The sequence below is a fragment of the Scyliorhinus torazame genome, chromosome 13 (genome assembly GCF_047496885.1).
Source record: "Scyliorhinus torazame isolate Kashiwa2021f chromosome 13, sScyTor2.1, whole genome shotgun sequence".
Lineage (NCBI taxonomy): Eukaryota > Metazoa > Chordata > Chondrichthyes > Carcharhiniformes > Scyliorhinidae > Scyliorhinus > Scyliorhinus torazame.
The window spans coordinates 79,117,452-79,139,628 of NC_092719.1; the positions used below are offsets into that span (position 1 = coordinate 79,117,452).

Below are 22,177 nucleotides of genomic sequence, written 5' to 3' on the forward strand. Positions count from 1 at the left end.
GGGTGGGAGATTGGGGTGTGATATGAGGCTGGGATATTGGGGTGTGCTATGAGGGTGTGAGATTGGGGTGTGCTATGAGGCTGGGGTATTGGGGTGTGCTATGAGGGTGTGAGATTGGGGTGTGCTATGAGGCTGGGGTATTGGGGTGTGCTATGAGGGTGTGAGATTGGGGTGTGCTATGAGGCTGGGGTATTGGGATGTAATATTGACTGATACGAGGCTGGGAGATTGGGATGTGATATGAGGCCGGGAGCTGCTGCCAATCCCCGGGACCGTTACGGTGCGAGTTTCCTTTAAGGGATTCCGATGCTGCCGGGCGTGAGCGGGGCCAGAGTGCGGGTCGGGTGAGTTTGCAGAGATCGCGGATCCGGGCTGCGGCATTGCGGGCTGTGTACCCGGCCGGAGCTGAAGCGGGTCTGGGTGGGGCAGGAGTGAGGTTTGCGGGGAGGGGTCTGGATTCCCAGCCCAGGGGAGGCACTAACTGACCCTCCAGTGCCAGCGAGTCGGATACAAGTTAGTGAGGAAGTTTGTGACGCCCAACACTGTCGGTGCAACAGGTACCGGGGGCTCATACCTGCTCCCCGAGGGGAAGAGGTGGGTTATTTGCAGCCCGAGCCGCCTCCTCGACCGGGGAAGGTGTACCCGCAGCGATACCGGGCTGTTGATTGACAGGTATGGAAATAACTGGGCCGTCCCTATGCAGAGAGCAGGGACTTGCTGCTGGAGGAACTAACCCATCTCGCTGTCAGAATGCCGAGTTTGGCATTCCTGTTAGTTGCTTAGAAGGAAGAACTTGCATCTGAATAGCGCCGTAGGGACACTTCAGAGCCAAGCCAGCACCTTCTTAAAAGTTCTTGAAATATAGTCCCTGTTGTAAGGTGAAAACAAGGCTACCAATCTGTGCACAGCAAGCTTCCACAAGGTGATAATGACCAGATCATGTTTCAGTAATGTTTGTTGAGGGTTGGGATGAGAGCACCGTCCCCTGTTCTCCAACGTTGAATCCCATGGTGTAAGCCTGTAAAGGACAAGTGACTGCTCAGGTACCAAACTGGTTCAGCATTTTCTGTTTTTATTTCATATTTCCAGCACCTGCAGTATTTTGCTTCTGTTGGAATGGGTGTTGGTTGTTTCTCAGGCTGGATGAAAGCCTGTAGTGTGTTCGCCAGGAGTTGGTACGAGAACCACTGCTTTTCGTGATCAGTGTTAATATCCTGGACTTGGATGTGGAGGGCGCACTTTCAAAATTTGCAGATGCCACAAAACTTGGAAGTATTGTGAGCTGTGAGGAGGATAGTGGTAAACATCAAGAGAACATGGGTTGGTGGAATCAGACATGTGGTAGATGACATTTAATGTAGAGAAATGTGAAGTGATACATTTCAGTAGGAAGTATAGAAGGCCGGTGCAGACTCGATGGGCTGAATGGCCTCCTGCACTGAACCTAGTTTTTGATTCCATGAATAGTTCCGATTCTAAATTTTACCCAACTGAGAGGGAAGATGGGCTCTAGTTTAATGTCTCGTCTGAAAGATCGCAGCTCCTACAGTGCAGCCCTCCCTCCCCGCTGCACAGCCTGGACATATGCTCAAGTCTCTGGTGTGCGTCTTGAACCCTCAGCCGCCTGACTCAGAGGTGAGAGTTCTACCCACTGATCCATGGCTGATACTTATGTTGTTTGGCCTTTCAGCCCCTACAGCCTGTTTCACAAACCTTCTCTTCGTCCCCTTCCCTCATTTTCTGCGTTCTTGCAGTGCACAGTTTTGGAGAACGATTCCCCGGCCTCCCAACCACGTGTTTCTCAGCGGTGGGAGGTGGCATGGCGTTCACTGGCGGCGGGATTCTCTGCGTGATGGGAATTCCCATTGATGCCACTCCACCCCGCCCTGCCAGGAAACCCACGGGCAGGGGGTGCGCAGCTGGAGAATTCCGGCCTAGTGGTTCAGCGAGGATAGATATTTTTTTTTAACCTTTTAAGAATACTATAGAGGTGATGGATCAAAAAATTGGGATTGCGTCTGAATTGAGTGATGTACATTTGTAAGGGCAGAGGAGCTGCTTCCAGAACCATTCTAGTGGGTAATTCCAGCTGTGGAGTTGTTTGTCTTACAGCAATAGCACTGGATATGAGTTGACCTTGCGTTTGAGCCCTTGCTGGAGAAAATACAAAAAAGTAAAGCAATTCTGCACACCCTCATCCCATACAGTCCAAGGAAGCCGTTGTCTCTTTAAGGAACAACAACAACTTGTACCTTTAATTTAACTTACAAAAGTGTAATGATATGAAGATTAACATCAAGTTAAAGGAGGAGACATTAGGTAAGGTGGCAGTTAAGTTTTAAGGAATACCTTAATGAGGATTGAGAGTTGAGGAGCTATTTGCCCCGTTAGACGTGCTGCAATGATGTATCCAGGTTTAAGTCATGATCAGGTCTGTTTATGTGTTTTTCATGAAACAGGTCTACATTCAGGGCTGAAAAAGTTGTTTGAACTTCAGAACCAGGAGCAGGAGTAGGCCATCTGACTCCTCGAGCCTGTTCCGCCATTCACTAAGATCATGGTTGATCTTTTTGTGGACTCAGCTCCCTTTACTCGCCTGCTCACCATAACACTTAATTCCTTTACTGTTCAAATATCGATCTATCTTTGCCTTAAAAACATCCAACAAGGGAGCCTCAGCTGCTTCACTAGGCAAGGAATGCCACAGATTTACAACCCTTTGGGTGAAGAAGTTCCTCCTCAACTCAGTCATAAATATGCTCCCCCTTATTTTGAGGCTATGCCCCCTAGTCCTAGTTTCCCTTTTCAGCCGACCCCGCCCGCACCTTTAATTAAACACGTTATGTGAGCAGGTTGTACAGCTGACATGGGTTTTGTGCAGGAGGAAATACATGTTTTTGTTCTTATGTAAAATGTGTGGTAATTGGCAGTGTGGGGTGGGGGGAGGGGGATATGCTTGACATTGATCGGATTTTCTTTTTAAAATAAATTTGAAGTGCCCGATTCTTTTTTTCCCAATTAAAGGGCAATTTAGCGTGTCCAATCAACCTACCTGCACATCTTTGGGTTGTAGGGGTGAGGCCTGCGTAGACACGGGGAGAATGTGCAAACCCCACACGGGCAGTTACCCGGGGCCGGGATTGAACCTGGGTCCTCGGCGCCGTGAGGCAGCAGTGCTAACAATGCTGCCCCGACATTGGTCGGATTTGTCACCTTTTTAAAGTTTAGCGTTATCTGGAGAAGAATGAGCATTATTGCTCAATTCAAGACTAGACCGAAATCAACTCTTGTTGGTCAAGAAGGTTTTCAGTGCTGTGAAGATTTGGGTATGAGCCAGTTAAAAATATTCGGGCCTGACTAAACTCCGCTTAACATGAGACTTTTTTTCCATTTGAGCTTTCCTCTCAGCTCAATTAGTTTTGCATCGGACTGCAAAAAGAGCGGAAAGGGTATTCCCAAAGTGGCGGGTGAGGAAAATGGTCTCTACGGGGTTAGTACTGTTGGTCAACTACTGGTCACACTCTGTCCCCTCCACCTGATATCTCTGACTGATGATCTTATGAAACTTCCACCCTAAAGAATGACAACCAGTGACACAGCAGGAAGACCAGATATTCATTGGTCCCTCATGGGCTGTTTTTGTATCCACTTCCTTTAAGCAATAACAAATTAGCACTGGAATCAGCAATTAGCCCTGAATGAAGTCACGGGTCATTTTAGTCACAGGTGCATTCTACAGCAGATCTGCAAGATGTGTCAAATGTAAACCTCAATCTCCAACAGCAAAATAAATTTAAACATTTGGGTTAAGTTTGAAAAGGAGAAAACATTTAGATACATGCAGGTTCGAGACTTCGCCAGAAAGGAGATACAGAGCTTCCCAGTAGTGCCGGCTTCCACATTGCTGGAGGAGGTGCTGACGACAGGGAGACTGGAGAAGGGGGTGGTATCAGCGGTTTACGGGGCTACTTTGGAGGAGGAGAAGGCACCGCTAGAGGCAACAAGGCAAAGTGGGAGGAAGAGTTGGGAGAGGGTACGGAGGAGGGGTTCTGGTGTGAGATGCTCCGGAGGGTGAATGCCTCCACCTCGTGTGCGAGGTTGCGGCTGATACAGCTGAAGGTGGTGTTTAGAGCGCACCTCACAGGGGCGAGGATGAGCCGGCTCTTTGAGGGGGTAGAAGATGTTTGTGAACGTTGCGGGGGAGGCCCCACAAACCATGTTCATATGTTTTGGTCCTGTCCAAAGCTGGAGGATTACTGGAAGAAGGTGTTTAGAGGAATCTCTAAAGTGGTGCACCTGAAACAGCACCCGGGCCCTCGGGAGGCCATATTCGGGTTGTCGGACCAGCCAGGGTTGGAAACAGGTGCGGAGGCAGATGTTGTAGCCTCGTTAATCACCCGAAGGCGGGTCCCATTAGAGTTGGAGATCAACCTCTCCACCCTGTACCCTGGCGTGGCGGGGGGACCTGCTGGAATTCTTGACTCTTGAAAAGGTCAAATTTGAACTGAGGGGAAGGATGGAGGGGTCCTACAATTAATGGGCGTTATTCATTATGCACTTTCGAGAATTGGATCACATTGAACATTAGGGGGGTTGTGGGGGGGGGGGGCGGGGGGAGGGGGGCTGCATGTGTTAATGGTGACTACGGGTGATTTCTGATTCCTTTTTGTCATTTGTTTATGTTAACATGCGGGCTGATGTTTGGGGGTTTGATGGGAGGATAGGACCCCATATTGATATGGGGATTGACATTACATTCGTTACTGATTATTGTTTATTGTTGGGTGTAAATTTGGGAAAAATTGTGAAAAGGAGGAGAATAAAAAAATATTTTTAAAAATAGTTTGAAAAGGAGGGATTTGCATTTTGACAGCACCATTCACAACCTCAGAACATCCGAAACTGCTTCACCCCCAACTCAGCAAGTCCCGATCCCCTATCATCCCCAACTCAGCAAGTCCTGATTCCCTAACACCCCAACTCAGCAAATCCTGATCCCCTATCACCTCCAACTCAGCAAGTCCTGATACCCTAACACCCCCAACTCAGCAAGTCCTGATCCCCTATCACCCCCAACTCAGCAAGTCCTGATCCCCTATCACCCCCAACTCATCAAGTCCTGATCCCCTATCACCCTCAACTCAGCAAGTCTTGATCCCCTATCACCCCCAACTCAGCAAGTGCTGATCCCCTATCACCCCCAACTCAGCAAGTCCTGATCCCCTATCACCCCCAACTCAGCAAGTCTTGATCCCCTATCATCCCCAACTCAGCAAGCCCTGATCACCTATCACCCCCAACTCGGCAAGTCCCGATCCCCTATCATCCCCAACACAGCAAGTCCCAATCCCCTATCACCCCCAACTCAGCAAGTCCTGATCCCCATCACCCCCAACTCAGCAAGTCCTGATCCTCTATCACCCCCAACTCGCCAAGTCCTGATCCCCGATCACCCCCAACTCAGCAAGTCCTGATCCCCATCTACCCCAACTCAACAAGTCCGAATCCCCTATCACCCCCAACTCCGCAAGCTCCAATCCGCTATCACCTGTATCTCAGCAATTCCTGATCGCCTAACACCCCCAACTCAGCAAGTCCTGATCCCCTATCAGCCCCAACTCCGCAAGTCCTGATCCCATATCACCACCAACTCAGCAAGTGCTGATCCCCTATCACCCCCAACTCTGCAAGCTCCAATTACCTATCACCCCCAACTCAGCAAGTCCTGATCCCCTGACACCCCCAACTCAGCAGGTCCTGATCCCCTATCACCCCCAACGCAGCACGTCCAGTTCCCCGATCACCCCCGACTCGCCACGTCCTGATCCCCAATCACCCCCAACTCGCCACGTCCTGATCCGCTATCACCCCCAATTCAGCAAGTCCTGATCCCCGATCACCCCCAACTCAAAAAGTCCATATCCCCTATCACCCGCAACTCGCCATATCCCGATCCCCATACACACCCAACTCAGCAAGTCCCGATCCCCTATCACCCCCAACACAGCAAGTCCCGATCCCTTCTCACCACCAACTCAGTAAGTCCTGATCCCCTGTCATCCCCAACTCAGCAGGTCCTGATCCCCTATCACCCACAACTCGCCACCTACTGATCCCCTATCACACCCAACTCAGCAAGTCCTGATCCCCTGTCATCCCCAACTCAGCAGGTCCTGATCCCCTATCACCCACAACTCGCCACCTACTGATCCCCTATCACCCACAACTCAGCAAGTCCCGATCCCCTTTCACCCCCAGCTCAGCAAGTCCTGATCCCCTGTCATCCCAAACTCAGCAAGGCCTGATTCCCTAACACCCCAACTCAGCAAGTCCATATCCCCTATCAGCCCGAACTCGCCACGTCCTGATCCTCTATCACCCACAACTCAGCAAGTCCCGATCCCCTTTCACCCCCAACTCAGCAAGTCCTGATCCCCTATCACCCCCAACTCAGCAAGTCCCGATCCCCTATCACACCCAACTCCGCAAGCTCCAATCCCCTATCATCCGCAACTCCGCAAGTCCTGATCCCCTCTCACCCTCAACTCAGCAAGTGCTGACCCCCTATCACCCCCAACTCAGCAAGCCCTGATCCCCTATCACCCCCTACTCGCCACGTCCTGTTCCCCTATCACCACCAACTCGCCACATCCTGATCCCCTATCACCCCAAACTCGGCAAGTCCCGAAGCCCTATCACCCCTAACTCAGCAAGTCCATATCCCTTATCACCCCCAACTCACCACATCCTGATCTCCTATCACCCCCAATTCAGCCATTTCCGATCCCCTATCACCCCCAACTCAGCAGGTCCATATCCCCTGTCACCCCAACTCAGCAAGTCCTGATCCCCTATCACCCGCAACTCAGCAAGTCCTGATTCCCTAACACCCCAACTAAGCAAGTTATGATCCCCGATCACCCGCAACTCAGCAAGTCCTGATTCCCTAACACCCCAACTCAGCAAGTCCTGCTCCCCTATCACCCGCAACTCAGCAAGTCCTGATCCCCTATCACCCCCAACTAAGCAAGTACCGATCCCCTATCACCCCCAACTAAGCAAGTACCGATCCCCTATCACCCCCAACTCAGCAGGTCCAGAGCCCCTATCACCCCCAACTCAGCAAGTCCATATCCCCTGTCACCCCAACTCAGCAAATCCTGATCCCCTCTCACCCCCAACTCCGCAAGTCCTGATCCCCTATCACCCCCAACTCAGCAAGTCCTGATCACCTATCACCCCCAACTCAGCAAGTCCTGATCCCCTATCACCACCAACTCAGCAAGACCTGATCCGCTATCACCCCCAACTCAGCAAGTCCTGATCCCCTATCACCCCCAACTCAGCAAGTGCTGATCCCCTATCACCCCCAACTCAGCAAGTCCATATCCCCTGTCACCCCAACTCAGCAAGTCCATATCCCCTATCACCCCCAACTCAGCAAATCCTGATCCCCTCTCACCCCCAACTCAGCAAGTCCTGATCCCCTATCACCCGCAACTCAGCAAGTCCTGATCCCCTATCACCCGCAACTCAGCAAGTCCATATCCCCTATGACACCCAACTCGCCACATCCTGATCCCCTATCACTCCCAACTCAGCAAGACGTGATCTGCTATCACGCCCAACTTAGGAAGTCCCGAACCCCTATCACCCCCAACTCAGCAAGTCCATATCTCCTATCACCCCAACTCAGCAAGAGCTGATCCCCTAACACCCCCAACTCAGCAAGTCCATATCCCCTATCGCCCCCAACCCGTCGAATCCTGTTCTCCTATCACACCCAATTCAGCCATTTCCGATCACCTATCACCCCCAACTCAGCAAGTCCTGATCCCATATCACCCCCAACTCAGCAAGTCCTGATCCCATATCACCCCCAACTCAGCAAGTCCTGACCCCTATCACCCCCAACTCAGCAAGTCCTGATTGCCTAACACCCCAACTCAGCAAGTCCATATCCCCTATCACCCCAACTCAGCAAGTGCTGATCCTCTATCACCCCCAACTCACCACTTCCTGATCCCCTATCACCCCCAACTCAGCAAGTGCTGATCCTCTATCACCCCCAACTCAGCAAGTCCTGATCCCCTATCACCCCCAACTCAGGAAGTCCTGATCCCCTATCACCCCCAACTCAGCAAGTGCTGATCCCCTATCACCCCCAACTCAGCAAGTGCTGATCCCCTATCACCCCCAACTCAGCAAGTCCTGATCCCCTATCACCCCCAACTCAGCAAGTCCTGATCCCCTATCACCCCCAACTCAGCAAGTGCTGATCCCCTATCACCCCCAACTCAGCAACTCCTGATCCCCTATCACCCCCAACTTGCCACATCCTGATCCCCTATCACCCCCCAAGTCGCCACCTCCTGATCCCCTCTCACCCCCAACTCAGCAAGTCCTGATCCCCTATCTCCCCCAACTCAGCAAGTCTCGATCCTCAATCACACCCAACTCAGCAAGTCCTGATCCCCTATCACCCCCAACTCAGCAAGTCCCGATCCCCTATCACCCCCAACTCAGCAAGTCCTGATCCCCTATCTCCCCCAACTCAGCAAGTCCTGATCTCCTATCACACCCAACTCCGCAAGCTCCAATCCCCTATCACCCGCAACTCCGCAAATCCTGATCCCCTCTCACCCTCAGCTCAGCATGTGCTGAACCCCTATCACCCCCAACTCAGCAAGTCCTGATCCCCTATCACCCCCAACTCGCCACGTCCCGATCCCCAATCACACCCAACTCAGCAAGTTCATATCCCCTATCACCCCCTACTCGCCACGTCCTGATCCCCTATCACCACCAACTCTCCACGTCCTGATCCACTATCACCCCAAACCCGGCAAGTCCCGAAGCCCTATCACCCCATAACTCAGCAAATCCATATCCCTTATCACCCCCAACTCACCACATCCTGATCTCCTATCACCCCCAATTCAGCCATTTCCGATCCTCTATCACCCCCAACTCAGCACGTCCGTATCCCCTGTCACCCCAACTCAGCAAGTCCTGATCCCCTATCACCCGCAACTCAGCAAGTCCTGATCCCCTATCACCCCCAACTCAGCAAGTCGATATCCCCTGACACCCCAACTCAGCAAGTCCATATCCCCTGACACCCCAACTCAGCAAGTCCATGTCCCCTATCACCCCCAACTCAGCAAATCCTGATCCCCTCTCACCCCCAACTCAGCAAGTCCTGATCCCCTATCACCCGCAACTCAGCAAGTCCATATCCCCTATGACACCCAACTCGCCACATCCTGATCCCCTATCACCCCCAACTCAGCAAGTCTTGATCCCCAATCACACCCAACTCAGCAAGTCTTGATCACCTATCACCCCCAACTTAGAAAATCCCGATCCCCTAATACCTCCAACTCAGCAAGACCTGATCCGCTATCATCCCCAACTGAGCACGTCCCGATCCCCTATCACCCCCACCTCAGCAAGTCCTGATCCCCTATCTCCCCCAACTCAGCAAGTCTCGATCCTCAATCACACCCAACTCAGCAAGTCCTGATCCCCTATCACCCCCAACTCAGCAAGTCCCGATCCCCTATCACCCCCAACTCAGCAAGTCCTGATCCCCTATCACACCCAACTCCGCAAGCTCCAATCCCCTATCACCCGCAACTCCGCAAGTCCTGATCCCCTCTCACCCTCAACTCAGCATGTGCTGACCCCCTATCACCCCCGACTCAGCAAGTCCTGATCCCCTATCACCCCCTACTCGCCACGTCCTGATCCCCTATCACCATCAACTCTCCACGTCCTGATCCACTATCACCCCAAACCCGGCAAGTCCCGAAGCCCTATCACCCCTAACTCAGCAAGTCCATATCCCTTATCACCCCCAACTCACCACATCATGATCTCCTATCACCTCCAATTCAGCCATTTCCGATCCCCTATCACCCCCAACTCAGCAAGTCCATATCCCCTGTCACCCCAACTCAGCAAGTCCTGATCCCCTATCACCCGCAACTCAGCAAGTCCTGATTCCCTAACACCCCAACTCAGTAAGTCCCGATCCCCTGTCACCCCCAACAAAGCAAGTCCTGATCCCTTATCACTCCCAACTCAGCAAGTCCTGATCCCCTATCACCCCCAACTCAGCAAATCCTGATCCCCTCTCACCCCCAACTCAGCAAGTCCTGATCCCTTATCACCCGCAACTCAGCAAGTCCATATCCCCTGTCACCCCAACTCAGCAAGTCCATATCCCCTATCACCCCCAACTCAGCAAATCCTGATCCCCTCTCACCCCCAACTCAGCAAGTCCTGATCCCTTATCACCCGCAACTCAGCAAGTCCATATCCCCTATGACACCCAACTCGCCACATCCTGATCCCCTATCACCCCCAGCTCAGCAAGTCTTGATCCCCAATCACACCCAGCTCAGCAAGTCTTGATCACGTATCACCCCCAACTTAGAAAATCCCGATCCCCTAATACCTCCAACTCAGCAAGACCTGATCCGCTATCAACCCCAACTGAGCACGTCCCGATCCCCTATCACTCCCAACTCATTAAGTCCTGATCCCCTATCACCCGCAACTCAGCAAGGCCATATCCCCTATCACCCCCAACTCGCCTCATCCTGATCCCCTATCACCCCCAACTCAGCAAATCCTGATCCCCTCTCACCCCCAACTCAGCAAGTCCTGATCCCCTATCACCCGCAACTCCAAGTCCATATCCCCTATGACACCCAACTCGCCACATCCTGATCCCCTATCACACCCACTCAGCAAGTCCTGATCACCTATCACCCCCAACTTAGAAAATCCCGATCCCCTAATACCTCCAACTCAGCAAGACCTGATCCGCTATCATCCCCAACTCAGCAAGTCCCGATCCCCTATCACTCCCAACTCAGCAAGACCTGATCCCCTATCACTCCCAACTCAGCAAGACCTGATCCGCTATCACGCCCAACTTAGCAAGTCCCGAACCCCTATCACCCCCAACTCAGCAAGTCCATATCCCCTATCACCCCCAACTCAGCAAGTCCATATTCCCTTCCCCCCCAACCCGTCGCATCCTGATCTCCTATCACACCCAATTCAGCCATTTCCGATCACCTATCACCCCCAACTCAGCAAGTCCTGATCCCATATCACCCCCAACTCAGCAAGTCCTGACCCCTATCACCCCCAACTCAGCAAGTCCTGATTGCCTAACACCCCAACTCAGCAAGTCCATAACCGCTATCACCCCCAACTCAGCAAGAGCTGATCCCCTAACACCCCACCTCAGCAAGCCCATATCCCCTATCACCCCCAACTTGCCACGTCCTGATCCCCTATCACCCCCAACTCAGCAAGTGCTGATCCCCTATCACCCCCAACTCAGCAAGTCCTGATCCCCTATGACCCCCAACTCAGCAAGTCCTGATTCCCTGTCATCCCCAACTCAGCAAGTCCTGATCCCCTATCACCCCCAACTCAGCAAGTCCTGATTCCCTGTCATCCCCAACTCAGCAAGTCCTGATCCCCTATCACCCCCAACTCAGCAAGTCCTGATCCCCTATCACCCCCAACTCAGCAAATCCTGATCCCCTATCACCCCCAACTCAGCAAGTCCTGATTCCCTGTCATCCCCAACTCAGCAAGTCCTGATCCCCTATCACCCCCAACTCAGCAAGTCCTGATTCCCGAACACCCCAACTTAGCAAATCCATATCACCTATCACCCCCAACTCACCATGTCCTGATTCCCTATCGCCCCCAACTCAGCAAGTGCTGATCCCCTAACACCCCCAACTCAGCAAGTCCATATTCCCTTCCCCCCCCCAACCCGTCGCATCCTGATCTCCTATCACACCCAATTCAGCCATTTCCGATCACCTATCACCCCCAACTCAGCAAGTCCTGATCCCATATCACCCCCAACTCAGCAAGTTCTGACTCCTATCACCCCCAACTCAGCAAGTCCTGATTGCCTAACACCCAAACTCAGCAAGTCCATATCCCCTATCACCCCAACTCAGCAAGCCCATATCCCCTATCACCCCCAACTCGCCACGTCCTGATCCCCTATCACCCCCAACTCAGCAAGTGCTGATCTCCTATCACCCACAACTCAGCAAGTGCTGATCCCCTATCACCCCCAACTCAGCAAGTGCTGATCCCCTATCACCCCCAACTCAGCAAGTCCCGATCCCCTATCACCCGCAACTCAGCAAGTCCTGATTCCCTAATACCCCAACTCAGCAAGTCCTGCTCCCCAATCACCCGCAACTCAGCAAGTCCTGATCCCCTATCACCCCCAACTAAGCAAGTACCGATCCCCTATCACCCCCAACTCAGCAAGTCCTGATCCCCTATAACCCCCAACTCAGCAAATCCTGATTCCCTGTCATCCCCAACTCAGCAAGTCCTGATTCCCGAACACCCCAACTTAGCAAATCCATATCGCGTATCACCCCCAACTAACCATGTCCTGATCCCCTATCGCCCCCAACTCAGCAAGTGCTGGTCCCCTAACACCCCCAACTCAGCAAGTCCTGATCCCCTATCACCCGCAACTCAGCAAGTCCTGATCCCCTATCACCCCCAACTCAGCAAGTCCTGATCCCCTATCACCCCAACTCAGCAAGTCCTGATCCCCTATCACCCACAACTCAGCAAGTCCTGATCCCTTATCACCCGCATCTCAGCAAGTCCATATCCCCTATGACACCCAACTCGCCACATCCTGATCCCCTATCACCCCCAGCTCAGCAAGTCTTGATCCCCAATCACACCCAGCTCAGCAAGTCTTGATCACGTATCACCCCCAACTTAGAAAATCCCGATCTCCTCATACCTCCAACTCAGTAAGACCTGATCCGCTATCAACCCCAACTGAGCACGTCCCGATCCCCTATCACTCCCAACTCATTAAGTCCTGATCCCCTATCACCCGCAACTCAGCAAGGCCATATCCCCTATCACCCCCAACTCGCCTCATCCTGATCCCCTATCACCCCCAACTCAGCAAATCCTGATCCCCTCTCACCCCCAACTCAGCAAGTCCTGATCCCCTATCACCCGCAACTCAGCAAGTGCTGATCCCCTATCACCCACAACTCAGCAAGTCCTGATCCCCTATCACCCCCAACTCAGCAAATCCTGATCCCCTCTCACCCCCAACTCAGCAAGTCCTGATCCCCTATCACCCGCAACTCCAAGTCCATATCCCCTATGACACCCAACTCGCCACATCCTGATCCCCTATCACCCCCAACTCAGCAAGTCTTGATCCCCAATCACACCCAGCTCAGCAAGTCCTGATCACCTATCACCCCCAACTTAGAAAATCCCGATCCCCTAATACCTCCAACTCAGCAAGACCTGATCCGCTATCAACCCCAACTGAGCACGTCCCGATCCCCTATCACTCCCAACTCAGCAAGACCTGATCCCCTATCACTCCCAACTCAGCAAGACCTGATCCGCTATCACGCCCAACTTAGCAAGTCCCGAACCCCTATCACCCCCAACTCAGCAAGTCCATATCCCCTATCACCCCAACTCAGCAAGAGCTGATCCCCTAACACCCCCAACTCAGCAAGTCCATATTCCCTTCCCCCCCAACCCGTCGCATCCTGATCTCCTATCACACCCAATTCAGCCATTTCCGATCACCTATCACCCCCAACTCAGCAAGTCCTGATCCCATATCACCCCCAACTCAGCAAGTCCTGACCCCTATCACCCCCAACTCAGCAAGTCCTGATTGCCTAACACCCCAACTCAGCAAGTCCATAACCCCTATCACCCCAACTCAGCAAGAGCTGATCCCCTAACACCCACCTCAGCAAGCCCATATCCCCTATCACCCCCAACTTGCCACGTCCTGATCCCCTATCACCCCCAACTCAGCAAGTGCTGATCCCCTATCACCCCCAACTCAGCAAGTCCTGATCCCCTATGACCCCCAACTCAGCAAGTCCTGATCCCCTATCACCCCCAACTCAGCAAGTGCTGATCCCCTATCACCCCCAACTCAGCAAATCCTGATCCCCTATCACCCCCAACTCAGCAAATCCTGATCCCCTATCACCCCCAACTCAGCAAGTCCTGATTCCCGAACACCCCAACTTAGCAAATCCATATCACCTATCACCCCCAACTCACCATGTCCTGATTCCCTATCGCCCCCAACTCAGCAAGTGCTGATCCCCTAACACCCCCAACTCAGCAAGTCCATATCCCTTCCCCCCCCCAACCCGTCGCATCCTGATCTCCTATCACACCCAATTCAGCCATTTCCGATCACCTATGACCCCCAACTCGCCACGTCCTGATCCCCTATCACCCCCAACTCAGCAAGTGCTGATCCCCTATCACCCCCAACTCAGCAAGTGCTGATCCCCTATCACCCCCAACTCAGCAAGTCCTGATCCCCTATCACCCCCAACTCAGCAAGTCCTGATTCCCTAATACCCCAACTCAGCAAGTCCTGCTCCCCAATCACCCGCAACTCAGCAAGTCCTGATCCCCTATCACCCCCAACTAAGCAAGTACCGATCCCCTATCACCCCCAACTCAGCAAGTCCTGATCCCCTATAACCCCCAACTCAGCAAATCCTGATTCCCGAACACCCCAACTTAGCAAATCCATATCGCGTATCACCCCCAACTAACCATGTCCTGATCCCCTATCGCCCCCAACTCAGCAAGTGCTGGTCCCCTAACACCCCCAACTCAGCAAGTCCTGATCCCCTATCACCCGCAACTCAGCAAGTCCTGATCCCCTATCACCCCCAACTCAGCAAGTCCTGATCCCCTATCACCCCCAACTCAGCAAGTCCTGATCCCCTATCACCCCCAACTCAACAAGTCCCTATCCCCTATCACCCCCAACTCGCCATATCCCGATCCCCAATCACACCCAACTCAGCAAGTCCCGATCCCCTATCACCCCCAACTCAGCAAGTCCTGATCCCCTGTCATCCCCAACTCAGCAAGTCCTGATCCCCTATCACCCCCAACTCGCCACGTCCTGATCCCCTATCACCCCCAACTCAGCAAGTCCTGATTCCCGATCACCCCAACTTAGCAAATCGATATCGCCTATCACCCCAACTCACCATGTCCTGATCCCCTATCGCCCCCAACTCAGCAAGTGCTGATCCCTTATCACCCCCAACTGAGCAAGTCCTGATCCCCTATCACCCCCAACTCAGCAGGTCCATATCCCCTATCTTCCCCAACTCGCCACATCCTGATCCCCTATCACCCCCAACTCAGCAAGTCCTGATCCCCTATCACCCCCAACTCAGCAAGTCCTGATCCCCTATCACCCCCAACTTAGCAAGAGCTGATCCCCTAACACCCCCAACTCAGCAAGTGCTGATCCCCTATCACCCCCAACTCGCCACATACTGATCCCCAATCACACCCAACTCAGCAAGTCCCGATCCCCTCCCACCCCCAACTCAGCAAGTCCTGATCACCTGTCATCCCCAACTCAGCAAGTCCTGATCCCCTATCACCCCCAACTCGCCACGTCCTGATCCCCTATCTCCCCCAACTCAGCAAGTCCTGATTCCCGATCACCCCAACTTAGCAAATCCATATCGCGTATCACCCCAACTCACCATGTCCTGATCCCCTATCGCCCCCAACTCAGCAAGTGCTGATCCCCTATCACCCCCAACTCGCCACGTCCTGATCCCCTATCACCCCCAACTCAGCAAGTCCTGATCCCCTATCACCCCCAACTCAGCAAGTCCTGATCCCCTATCACCCCCAACTCAGTAGGTCCATATCCCCTATCTCCCCCAACTCAGCAAGCCCTGATCCCCTATCACCCCCAACTTAGCAAGTCTTGATCCCCAATCACACCCAACTCAGCAAGTGCTAATCCCCTATCACCCCTGTGCTCCTTGTCCTACATTGATTCCTAGCTAAGCTAGGATTTTGATTTAAAAATTCTCATCCTTATTTTCAAATCCCTCCATGCACTCGACCCATCCTTTTCTACATTCTCTTCCAGTCCGCCAACCGACATAGATCTCTGCTCTCAACTAACTCTGGCCTCGTGACCATCCTGAATTGTAATGGCTCCACCCTTGCAGCCAGCGCCTTCAACCAGGACCCTCCCTCAACCTCTCTGACTGTCTCTCTTTCCACCTTTAAGACACAACTTAAAATCTATTGGTATGATCTGACCGAGTGGTAACAGAGTCCCGTATCGAATGCGTTTAGCTGGGTGTTTCCTGGGCCTCGCAGCGCTGAGAAATATCATGCTAGCTATCGAGACTCAAGTTCAATTCGGGGCCTCAGCGGGGAATGCCCCGCCAAGGCCACACTTAGTTACGTTTTCCGCACATGGTGCCCTGCTCTCTTGACCCCTCGACGCGACCCCCTAAAGTTCAACCTATCTTAAATGGGGTCCTCAGGGGACCCACAGTACCCGTGCAGGGCACCCCTGGGTCCGATCCCCATCATGGGAAAAATGCCAGCTTGGCATCTTTGCCCTAACGGCTTGGCAGTGCCACCTGGGCAAATTAACACTGCTGAGGTACCAGACTGGCAGTGCTAAGGTGCCCAGGTGGCATGAGCAGTGCCAGGATGTCACCCAGCCCAGTGGGCAAACATCTGGGGGCTTCTAATCCCCTGGGAGGCCCCTATGAGTGCCATTCTGTCTGGTGCCCGTTTGTGGAGACCAGCATTGAACGGCGCTTGCTCGAGGTCACCAGATGAAGGGGTTAGATCCCAATGCCTTGGGTAGATCATGGGACAGCATATTAGAGTGAGACTAGCTGTCTCACTGTAGTATGCAGATTTTCAAAGTAATGATCCCACCCACAATGGACCGGATTCAGTTCGCAACATCTCGCAAAATCGCATTATTTCAGGAGGCGTGTGAGCCGGGTAGATCCTGGAAAAGCGATCTCGTGGCATCTACCGGCCGAGTTGCGCTGTCTTTCGGGCACAATGCCTCTGGTAGATCACGCCCTCTCTCTTTGACAAAGCATTGGCCATCTGCCCTAGTGTCATCTTATGTAACCTGGGTCTAATTTTGCTTCATACCTTTTGTTGTGAAGTGTCTTATTACATTAAAGATGTGATATAAATGTAAGAAGCTATTGTTGTTTGGATAGTGCCATAGGGGTCTTTTACTTTTTTCTGAGGGTATAACGTCTCATCCTAAAGACCATCTCCAACAGTGCAGCAGTCCCTCAGTACTGCACAGGAGTGTTGTGTCCAAATCTGAGGAGTGGGATTTGATCCCACAACCTTCTGACGTCGAAGCGAGAGGCAAGACTGACATCTGGATTTGCATTAGCAGCATTTTAACATTTAGTTTCTTGTCGACGGCAGTATATTAACGTAGTTTCTGGAGCACAAAATCTTAGCTGAGTGAATGGAGAACACGTTGCATTAATTTCAGAAGAAAAACGCAGCCTCGCTCCCTCGGTGGCCGTAAATCTGATTGATTGTTGCCGACACTGGCGGGTTTGAATCCATGTTTCTATTTCATGTTGTTGAGTTTTCCCGTTTTGTCGCTATTTCAGTCTTTTGTAGATCTTTGAGTTGCGGTTGCCTTTAACACATGTTCCTCAGCTGTTATGGCCTCCCCCTCCCCCACAACACCCCCCCCCCCCTCCCCCATCCCTTGTGGCACAAACTTCAAAGTTGGCAAATAAACGGTGTTGTGGCAGGGGAATGAAGGATACGTTTTCACTCCTGTCGAGTCCTTCCAGATGTTCCCGCTGCATCTTGGCAAAAAAATCTCTGCTAGCTAACTAGCCGCGATTTATTTTTTCCCTTTTCCCCTGGTTTTTACCCACTCCCAGGACCTCCTGGAGCGTAACCAGGTCGCAGCTCGAATTCATTTAATATTTGTTTCGGATGTGGAGAGGATGTTTCTTCTTGTCGGAGAACCTAGAATTGCTGGGGGAGTGGGGAGTGGGGGGGATTCAATGTTTAAAAATAATGGGTCGTCCATTTAAAATGGAAATAAAGTGCATTTTTTTCTCTCAGAAAGTCGTGAGTTTTGGAACTCTCTTCCTGAAAAGGCTGCGGAAGCAGAGTCTTTGGATATTTTTAAGACATAGGTGGATAGGTTCTGGGTGAGCAGTGGGGGGGGGGGGGGTGATATGTTATGGGGGTGGGCAGGATGCAGATTTGAGGTTACTATCAGATTAGCCACGAACGTATTAAAGGCAGAGCAGTCTCGAGGGGCTGAATGGCCCTACCCCAGCTCCTCGTTTGTATGTTGGTACGTTGTCCATAAAGTTGAAAATGGCCATAAATGATTATTTTAACTCGTTCAAAATAATTAGTCATTTTTGTCGGAAGGTGTGTAGAAATAATGACAAATTGATGAACATGGTTTGGAGATGTCTTGGTTCATACAACGCTGGCAAAGCCACGGTTCTTTTAAAAAAAAAAAATTTATTCAAGGCATTTTCATATAAACAAACAAAAGCAGAAGAACAACCAAACAACATGATAAACAACCAATGCCCCTTCTCCCATCCTGCCATCCTCATTCTCCACCCCCCCCCCCCCACACCTTTGCTGATCCCTCAAACCTCCTTAAAAAATCAATAAGCAGCTTCCACCTCAAAGTGAACCCATCGACCGATCCGCTCAAGACGCACTTGACCTTCTCCAGCCTCAGGAATTCCGCCAGGTCACTCACCAACACCCCGCTTTTGGCAGCTCCGAGTCCTTCCGCCCAAGCAAGATCCGTCTCCACACTACCAGGGAGGCAAAGGCCAAAACATCGGCTTCCCTCGTTCCCTGGACTCGCGGGTCGTCCGACACCCTGAACATCGCCACCTCTAGACTCGGGGCCATCTTCACCCCCCGCACCTCGGACATTATATCCAAGAACCTCTGCCAGGACCCCTTCAGCTTTGGACATACCTAAACATGTGGATGTGATTCACGGGCCCTCCTCACACTGCCCATACCTATCCTCTACCCCCTCAAAGAATCTATTCATCCTTGCTACCGTCCTATGTGCCCTATGTATTACTTTAAACTAGGTGAGGCTGAACCTCGCACATGACGAGGAAGCATTCACCCTCCGCAGAGCCTCTGCCCACATCCTGGCCTCCACCTTCCCTCCCAGCTCCTCCTCCCAATCTATCAACTTGTAAACCTCGGACACCTTCCCCTCCCCTATTTTGTCCCTCGATAGTATCTTACCCTACAACCCCAGGGCGGCAGCCCAGGAAATGACGGTACCTCTTGCTTTACAAAATCCGGGACTTGCAGGTACCTAATCCATTTCCCCTGGGCAGCTCGTACACTACCTCCAGGTCCTCCAACCTCACAAATTTGCCCCTTATGAACAGGTCACAAAATCGCTCGATGCCTGCTCACCACCACCCCCGAAACCTCGCATCCAAACCCCTCCGGCACAAGCCTGTGTTTGTCACAAATCGGTGGCCGCACCGAGGCACCCATCAGCCCCAAATGCAGCCTCCACTGCCCCCACACCCTTTGGGTTGACACCACCCCTGGGCTCATGGAGTACCTGGCTGGCGAGAACAGTAGAAGCGCTGATAACAAAGCCCTCAAACCCGTTCCCCTACACAATGCCCGCACGTCGACCCTTCCCCCACGACCCGTTTCTTAACCATAGTGATAGTAATAGTTCATCATGTTCGGCAGCGCCTAGCACCCCTCCCCCCCCCCCCCCCCCCCCATCACCCCCGCTCCAGGAAAACCCTCCGAACCCACGTTATCTTCCCTGCACACAAACCCAGAGATCAGCACATTGACCTTTTTGAAAAACGACTTTGGGACGAAGATTTGGAGGTTCTGAAACACGAACAGAAACCTTGGCAGCACCATCATTTTTACTGTCTGTACCCACTCTGCCAGTGATAGCGGCAGAACTTCTCACCTCTCAAAATACACTTTCATCTGCTCCACCAGCTGAGCCAGGACAAAGGCACATTTCCTGTCCAACCCTAGAGGTGGTGGTACATCTGAGTGGAGCTCTAGGCCCAGGCTACTTCAGAAGCCATGTGTAGACCTGATTAGGGTTGTAGCTGCTGATTCCTTTCCCTGAAGGGGATCAATTGGATTAGAAAACCAAAAAGTGTTTTTTTTAACTATAATGTGGACGCCTTTGTCCAATCAGTCTGGTGTCAATCCATAAATTCCTTCATGGTTGGGGTTTGATTTGTTGACATCCCATTCAGTGTCAAAGGCCCTACAATGTTGGCCATGGTGTACAGTCTGGTAGGGATCTGTACTGTGTCCCTTGTCACTTACAGTGCTCATAAACACTGCCAAAATACTCCCAGTATTACCAGATCTAATGATAATGCCACATTGCGTGATGGAAGGTGCAAGATTGGTAACATTCAGAGTGGTTGCTACATTATGCTTGTTAGGCTGATGTGATGGATGGGTCATTTATTTACATGGCTGAAAAATAAGGTGATTACATTGACCTGTAAAACATTAGACAATGGATAGCTATCTATTGGCAGAGATAAAAAAGAGAAAAATATGTGGCTATGGATTAATCATTCACTGAAATGATCTAAACCATAGCAAGATTGTTGTCAATAAGATTAAAATATTGCTGTGCATCTAAAGAATATTTGACTCTTTTTTTTAATTTAAAGTGCCCAATCCTTTCTTTTTCATTTAAGGGGCAATTTAGCGTGTCCAATCCACCTAACCTACACACCTTTGTGTTGTGGGGATGAGACCCACGCAGACACTTGGAGAATGTGCAAACTCCACACGGACAGTGACTCGATGCAGTGCTAACCACTATTCGACTATATATTAAACAAGATGTTTCAATCCTCGTGGGCCACCATTGGGATTGCATTTGTGTACATGTGCGGAATGCTGATATCTTCAAAATAACAATAGTGCTCCGGAGTTCCCTTGGAGACATTAATTCAGTCTGCTTCGGCTGTAGAATGAGGCCTTGCCAGCTGTGTGTGTGCGTTCTTAAAGTCCACGGACTTCAGTTTGAAGATCGCCAGGTGAATTTTCTCTGCTTCCTGGCCAACCTTCCCTCCTTTTTTTGGAGTGACCAGGCAATATGCGCAGTCTGTTTGAATTGTTTTGTGCAGCCAAGCACTTAAAGAGCATGGTCATGCTCTTTAACCATTTGTGCATGGTCAGCACGGGGCCTTTTAGCTTGCTGCAAATCAACGCAGCAGTTTACAGGGAACATCGGTCCTGGCCAATAGTTAGCCCTCAACCAGCATTACTGACTTACAGGTGATTGGGTCATTTTCAAAGTGTTCTTATACAATTGGCTGCTGCATTTCCAAAACTATGACAGTGACTACACTTCAAAACGTACTTAGTTAGACATAAAATACTTTGGGATATCCTGAGGTCATGAGAATTGCGGTATGAATTCAAGTCTTCTTCCTTTTCAAATGCATTAAGGTTCGTTAGCAGTAAGAGACTTTTTCAAGCAATCAGAATATATATAGATTTATATAGATGAGTTGGGGACCAAGTGCAATATGTCCAAGTTTGAGACGACACTAAGATGAGTCGGAAAGCAAAAAGTGCAGAGGATACTGGAAGTCTGCAGAGGGATTTGGATAGGTTAAGTGAATGGGCTAGGGTCTACAATGTTGACAAATGTGAGGTTATCCATTTTCATAGGAATAACAAGGAATTATTATCTAAATGATAAAATATTAAAACATGCTGCTGTGCAGAGGGACCTAGGTGTCCTAGTGCATGAGTTGCAAAAAGTTTGTTTACAGGTGCAACAGGTGATTAAGAAGGCCAATGGAGTTTTGTCCTTCATTGCGAGAGGAATGGAATTTAAGACTAGGGAGGTTATGCTGCAACTGTAAAAGGTGTTAGTGAGGCCACACCTGGAGTATTGTGTTCAGTTTTGGTCTCCTTACCTGAGAAAGGACGTACAGGCGCTGGAGGGTGTGCAGAGGAGATTCACTAGGTTAATCCCAGAGTTGAGAGGATTGGATTACGAGGAGAATTTGAATAGACTGGGACTGTATTCGTTGGAATTTAGAAGGATTCGGGTCGATCTTATAGAAACATATAAAATTATGAAGGGAAGAGATAGGATAGATGCGGGGAGGTTGTTTCCACTGGCGGGTGAAAGCAGAACTTCGGGGCACAGCCTCAAAATAAGGGGAAGTAGATTTAGGACTGAGCTTAGGAGGAACTTCTTCACCCAAAGGGTTGTGAATCTATGGAA

At 51.4% G+C, this 22,177-nt stretch overlaps 1 protein-coding gene across 2 annotated transcripts in view; it reads left to right on the forward strand.

Annotated features, from left to right (window-relative positions):
- Nucleotides 1-538: 538 nt before the first annotated feature.
- rassf8b (Ras association domain family member 8b) overlaps nucleotides 539-22,177 on the forward strand; it is a 206,342-nt gene continuing 184,703 nt past the window's right edge. Inside the window, exon 1 of one of the 2 annotated variants that reach the window (XM_072471846.1) lies at nucleotides 539-672. The gene's annotated coding sequence lies outside the window, so the exon portion shown is untranslated. The remainder of the gene's footprint in view (nucleotides 673-22,177) is intronic. The other variant, XM_072471844.1, reaches the window with a different exon arrangement.